This window comes from Eulemur rufifrons, chromosome 30, assembly GCF_041146395.1.
Source record: "Eulemur rufifrons isolate Redbay chromosome 30, OSU_ERuf_1, whole genome shotgun sequence".
Taxonomy (NCBI): Eukaryota; Metazoa; Chordata; class Mammalia; order Primates; family Lemuridae; genus Eulemur; species Eulemur rufifrons.
The window spans coordinates 76,362,323-76,370,093 of record NC_091012.1 but is presented as its reverse complement, the minus strand read 5'-3'; positions in this window follow the sequence as shown (position 1 = coordinate 76,370,093).

The window sequence follows — 7,771 nt, the reverse complement described above, 5'->3', positions numbered from 1 at the left end:
CCTCTGACAACTCACAAAAATCAATTCAAAGTGGGTAGTAGACTTAAACCTAAGGCAGGAAACCAGCTTATAGAAATGTGTCAGTTAGTACATGGTCTGAATGATTTAATGTAATAGTAAAATTCTAGTAAACCTAGCTTGTTGACTAGGTGACTCTAAAATGAATTTAAAAAAAATAAATAAAGTTGGTCCAAAATAACTCAAGTTTGCTTAACAAAGCTTTAACTCTAAAAGCACATTTGGCCAATCACAATAAAAGCAGGGCACATATTAAATAAAAACATTTTACGAATTGTCAGATAATAGAATTTATTGTATGCCTCACAGTTTATAATAAGGCATGAAGCATGTATCAGGGTAATGGGCTTCATATTTTAGACACTTTAGTATATAAAAAAATTAATTGAGTCCAAAATTAACATAACTTATACAAAGTTCAATTATATCATGAGTAGATTTTTGTGCATTTTATTTTGGTTTTGATTTTGGCATTCTCTTAAAAATTTCTTGATAGTTACCCTCTCCTCTCTCTCACCTTACACATATTATATAGCTTAATACAAATTATCTTTGTATCGAGAATCTAATTGACTACCTTAAAATTATATTAATAAAATAATAGTTCAGTTCTTCATACAAATATAAATTCTTTGGAGATGTAATGGTTATTATTTCATACCTGCACAGCCAATGCTCATTAATAATATAAACAATGCATTCAATTATTGAAAACACACTATGTATAAAACAGCACACATATTGATATGGGAGAAACAGCAACAACATAAATAATATTGTACCGACTCCTAAGAAGGTTAATATGTGGTAGGAGAAATAAAGAGAACATCTACATAATTACCATAAATACTATTTGTAGTAAAGGCAAAAGGGAAGCCGGATGTACCATAGATATTGACATGAGGTACTGATTACTTTCAGCTTAGAGAATCTAACAGCGCTTCATGGATAAGGGATTATAAAATGAACTTGAAGAATGGGTAATATTTTTACCAAAAGTTTAAATATAAAAAAAATCTGAAAAAAAAGTTTAAATATAAAGTATGAATTAGAAATTCCAAGCAGAAGAGATATCTTAAAAAAGTCACAGAGGAGTCAGGGAATCCAGGATTATTTTTGGAAAAGTGTGAGTCATCCAGTACTTTACTTAGGGGGGAGCATAGAATATAGAGTGGATCCTAGCAGTAGGTTACTTAGAAATGTGTGTTGAGACTAGATGAAGATTTTTGACTATAAGGCTAACCTAATGTATTGTAACAAATTTGAGCTTTTCGATGTTTTTGAAGACAGGAGTCACAAAATCAGGGTTGTGTCATAAAAATGACATGTCGTAGATAAGATAATGCAGAATATTCCTAAATGTGCTCTTAGGTTAGGAATAATATTGATCGGGTGTCAGGCAGATGTGGGTGGGGGAGGAGATGGGTGTATACATACATAATGAGTGTGATGCGCACTGTCTAGGGGATGGACACGTTTGAAGCTCTGACTCGGGGGGGGGGCAAGGGCAATATACATAACCTAAACTTTTGTAGCCCCACAATATGCTGAAATAAGAATAAAGAAAGGAAAAAAATATAATACAGAATAGAGATTAAGAGTAAAATAAAGGCAGTTTCTTTGTGCATTTTAGTATGTTACATTTTTGTCTCCACAAAGTCTTAGAGTATATATATCTACAGATTACATATCTTAGATATATATCGATAGAGATGTATATATGTAAAGAGAGAGAGAGAGACAAACTACAGAACCAACATAAAAATACATTATATTGACAACATTCTCAAATAATTACATCTTAAATATTCCACCAAGATGAGTTGTTACATTGCATCAAATAAGAACCTACAAAATAGATCCTTTCATCAAGTTAAATTAATCACTAGTATTAAATGTTAATGATACAAATAAATGATAAAGATAGTTCATTTATTTGCATAATTAATTGTATGTGTCCTAAAAATGGAAGATAATGAGAATGCACTATATTTAGAAATACTCTGTGTTGGTAGAGAGCAAAATTCCCTGAGCACACTGAGCACAGATTATTGGCCTTGCACATATAGACTAAAAATAAATATAAAAAGAGATTTATTTTTGACCTTCAGAATGTAAAATGTCCAAATGCTCATCAAATGAGAGAAAGGTCAATGAGCTAAGGAAGTTTATTTTCCTTTAAAGATTTTCTGCTTGAATGTCACTGCCTCTTAGTGACTACAGAACCCCAAATTACAAATGGAATAAAAGGGTGAACTTTAGAAAATATTGAACCAGATACTTCCAGTGTCTATGGTATATGTTAGGAGAAAATGAAGTACTCTTAAGAAACGAATTAACTGTTTTAATTAGTTATTGCTTCAGTATACAAAATGGTACCCTTGTGGGCCAAAATAGTTAATGCCAATTCCTAAAGTGTTTAATATACTCTGGTAAACTAGTTACTACTGGGAGACCTTGGCTGGCTTAAAAGATAATGAATTTAATTTGTGGTTTAGCAAATAACAAACTTCCCTCATTTAATGCTTTCAACTCTGAATTAGAGAATTTTCCAATCACAGATGGCTGAGCATATATAAGATATAACAAGTATTAAAGCTGGATTATACAGAATATTCTTGGAACAGTCAAACCCTTGAGTTCTTCATGGTAGCGCAAACATATATGAAATATATAACTGTAACTGAGTCACAGTGAGCAGAGATAGCCACATCTCATGAAATGACCATTGCCAAGACTCTGTAAATCAAATTTGATAAGAACAGATTTCATCATAATCACATAAGCATTTCTTTCTCTGCCAATTAGATAGTGAAAATGCCTGAAGCTAACATTTACCACAAGATAGAATTACCATGCAAAAGCCATTTTCTCTCATAAATCTAATGATAATACTGCAAGTTTACAAGTCACAAACAATTATGGGTGTGTGCAACTTTGCAGTGCTTGCCTTCACCCCTCCAATGGAAAAATTACATTCTCAAAGACCATATTGCTTAATAATTTACCATGTATACCATGCATAATAATCACTTGGTTCTTGTGATAATTAGATAATTACAAATGTTAAAGCTTTATCTATTTGTAAAATATTCATGAAAAATATGGTAATGTATGTGATAATTATTCATCCTTATCTGTAACCTTTTGTGCCACTGCTTTATAATTTTGCATTTATCTATCTATCTAAGAAATGTTAACAAAGCAGAGATCATCTAGTTTAAAGCTTTCTAAAGTGTATTCCTTAAAACATTACTTCTATTGGACTAAAGTCAGTCTTATGTTGAAAAGCAGTTCTCTTGTCAAATTTAAAAAATGCTGGATCGGGTAACATTACACAGGATTTGTTTGCTTTAGGAAAAAAAAAATATTTTCCCTTGTGGGTCTTCTCAGAGACTTTAACAGCACCAGAGTACATATGATTCTACAAGACGGTAATATAGTATGTAGAGTTTTCCAGATATTTGAACATGGAAGCTTTTATTGCCTTTGAATCTTATGGGACTAGTATTTCATGAAACACTGGGGAGTATAGACCTAATTAAAGCCCCTCACATTAAATAACTTCATAACATACAGATAAGCTAAGTGATATTCCCCAAGGTCTCAGATTGGTCTAAAACGGAAATAAAATGCTGACTCTCTAGTTCCCTGTCCAACTCTAATTCCACTATCACAAAATGGCTTCCTATTTTAACTGGTAATATTTATTTGAAATTAAAAATATTCAGGTTAATTCTAAAATTTAAAGAAGACATTTAAAATAAGACTAGAAATACAAAACTACAGAGTCAGGACAGTTCTCCCAATTCAGTAAGATTTCTAATACACAATTCTGTCTTGTCTTACGTAATTTAAACTTTAAGCATGTGCTGTTAAGAACAGTTTTGCTTTTCTACCCCAAAGCAATTGACTCACTGGCTGGGTTTACCGTGTAAGAATGTTTCCATTATATGTTTTAAAGTCACAGAAAGCATTTGAAAGATGCTACGGAATAACCCAGCTCATATTGTAAACTTCAAAGACTTTATGAGACAATCATCCAGCCCTTAGTAACTCTTGCTTAACTATCATTTTTGTGGTGTAATATATGACAAGAATTTATTTTCCTCACTTACTTATATTTTACATCGAGTATTTGATAAATCTGTACAAGATGATAAAATTAATTAGTTTTACCTATAAAAAAAGGAAAACAAAAATAGATTGCTTCGCCTCTTCCAGAAATTATATTAGCATGAGAACTACATAGGGTGAAAACATTCAAACCCAAATTTCTTTACAGAAAGAGACCTCTCAATGACACACAAATCAATGAAAGTATATATTTTAGTATATATTATATATGTTGTGAATTACCTACATGTTAAACTAAATGTCTTTACAGAATAATTAAAAAAACATTGAGGCTACTTACAGATATACAGTTACTTGAAGTGAGTAGTAGAATTCTTAAGTATAGCACTTATTATATGCTAGGGCCAAATATTCCTGTGGGAAAACACAGATGTGAAATTATAATTGAGAAATTAGGACTTTGTATATAATTATTCACATAACACACACATTTTCAGAAGCACATGTTATGTATAAGTTAAGGTCAAACTCACTTATTTCCCTTTTTCTTCTTTTAAAGATGTTTATTGAAAGATAAGCCTAGAAGGGATCTTGAAAGGTCATTAATCCACCCACTGCATTTAAGCAAGTCTAAAACTAAGAGAGGCTCACAGAGACTATCTTTGGCAGTGTGAAAGCTTTTGACTTCTAATTCCTTTTATGAAGGCAGGCTAGTAAGGAAGTAAAATAGCAAGCAAAAAAACTTCTAATAGGGTATTTTGCTTTTCCAAGATGTTTTCCAGTTCTTTTTTTTTAAAAAAAGCAACTAGATTTTTTTCTCTTTTCTCTCTTTGCAGATGCACTCTAAGTTTATACAAATCATGATGTAGTTGTTAGCAACTGTAGCAATCCAATTGTGTTTCTGTTAATTAACTCCACATGATTTTTGTGCATAAAAAGTACACACTTAATAAGGAAATCAAGATTGAAAACAGGCTCACAAAATATTTTATCGTAAACATATATGAAATATTTTAAAAATCACCTATTTATGTCAACCTTTGTTAGTATTGCTTATAAATTCATAAAGATATATAGGATTATATTCCTCAACTTATATGAATGTAGTTATGTTACCTAATTATATTTAATATAATGACTCTAAATATCATTATTTTGATCTACAATAATGGATCATTTATCATTCTAACATGCATATTATATATTTATACATATACATTTTATATATATATAATATATATATATATATGAAATGTCCATTACATATTTATGTGTGTAACACACGCACAGTTTGATGGAGAATAAGTTGTATTATTTCATTAAATAAAAACATTGCCTTTCATGGTAAATGGAGCAATTTCTAAGTAAGTCTACATTTCATTCTAAGTAAGTCTTACATTCCATTTCTTTGGATAGTTTATCTTTAAGATGACAATTATTTATTTTAAAATATCTAAATTTTGTAGCACTATACCTTAATATCTAGATGAATGACTACATGTATGTAAATATACACACATATATGTATATATATATTAATATTTACTTAGACATATTGGTTATAATACTTTCCTCTCTTCATTTTAGTTGCAAATTTCTGGAATTGTAAAAAATAAACTGTGGAAACATTTGTATTCCAAAATATGCTTACACGACCTACTTATAAACTTAATAAACCATTTGAAATTATTTTTTCTTTTGTCAAGAAATTTACCAAAATTTGAACGTAAAAGTCATGATCGGTTTGTTGTTTTGATAGTTCATAGACAAATTCTTTGTCATCAGTATCTGCTAAATGCACTACATTGAAGAATTCAGTGACAAGAATCCAAACAAAAGACATGGCCTCTATGACAATAATCGTAAGACTGCATGCAAAAAGGTATATTTATTCTAGGCACTGTTAAGGAATAATGAAGGACCTAACAATTTTTCAAATCCTTTAGAAAGACCATGGTAGTGGGGTTGAGGGAAGTGTATTGTGTTACTGTGTGATTTGAGTGTGTGTGTGTGAGAGAGAGAGAATGAATTTTTATAGAAATATAATTAAATAAAGATAACTCAGCATGTGAATTATATAGGGCAGTGAGAAAATAGGGGCATAGAAAACCACAAATTCTTATAATTAGGCCATAGTTATTTTGTAGCTAATATATCAGCTCTAAGACCATGGCACACAAGAGGTTCAAAATGAGTATGTGGATCCCTAATTTGAGATCTTTAATTCTTTATGCTTTCTACCATCCCATATCATAGTTCATTCACACAAATCATTATATTGTTTTTGGCTGCCACAGAACCATACCAAAAGAAGATAGACTCAAATGGCACCAATACAAACTCTTAAAAAAGTCTTGGAACTTTATCATATTAATTGCTATGATTTAATTATATAAAATGTGAGTGAGACATGGAGGGACGAGAATGAAAAGCAAAATTACTAGGGAAGGAGAACAGGGTACAGTCACAAGAGTAATATGTTAAGACTCCCATTTAGCATAGCGTGTCTAGAAACCATTTGTTTGCATGGACTCAAATACAGTTTCAGAAACCCTTGTATACTTTAATGATTTTATCTTTTTTTAGTGCATACTTAGGATGGATATGTATATTTTAATGTTGAAAGCAATTGCTTTTTGCATTTTGCAAAGATGACATTAGTGCCCCATTTGCTAATTCCCTACACTATTTAGTTAATCTATGTTCATCAGATTGATTGTCCTTATGATACTTCAAAAGTTCATACTGATTTATACTGATTTCAGGAAGGATTGAAACTACTTCTAAGTGAAATAAAACAATGGAAAATAGAATAAAACACTCAAATGAGAAAAATGATCTTCACTATGTAAAGAGTTTCTCCCCCACACCCACACACTCCCAAACAAAGCTAACTATTGGAGAGATACCTGGCAGGGGGAGGAGCAGTATTTCTTTGGTATATATTACATTTTTAATTTTAAGACAACAGCTTTCTATTTGTCCTTGAAGTTTGATTTGTTGGGATATTTCCTTTTTTAAATGAAACTGACATAGCTATATATACTTATGGAGCATAAAGTAATATTTTGATACCTGTATACAATGTGTAATGATCAAATCAGGGTAATTTGCATATCAGGGTAATTTCTTTGTGTTGAGAATATTCTAAATCCTCTCTTCTAGCTATTTCAAAATATAGAATGAATTATTGTTAATTATAGTCACTATACAGTGCTATAGACCACTAGAAATTATTCATCCTATGTAGCTATAATTTTGTTTGATAACCAACCTTTCCATAACCTATGTTCCCCCTACCCATCCCAGCCTCAAGTTGCCACTGTTTTACTCTATACTTCTATGAGATAACATTTTTTAGCTTCCATATATGAGTGAGAGCATGTAACATGTATCATTTTGTGCTGGCTCATTTCACTTGATATAACGTCTTCCAGATTCAACCATGTTGCCACAAATAACAGAATTTTATTCTTTTTTATGGCTTAATAGGACTCCATTGTGTACATATACCATATTATTTATTCATTCATCTGTTGATGGACATTTAGGTTGATTCTGTGTCTTAGCTGTTGTGAATAGTGTTACAATAAATATGAAAATGCAGATATCTATTCCACATACTGATTTCCTTTCCTTTGAATATATACACAGTTGCAGGATTGCTGAATCATAT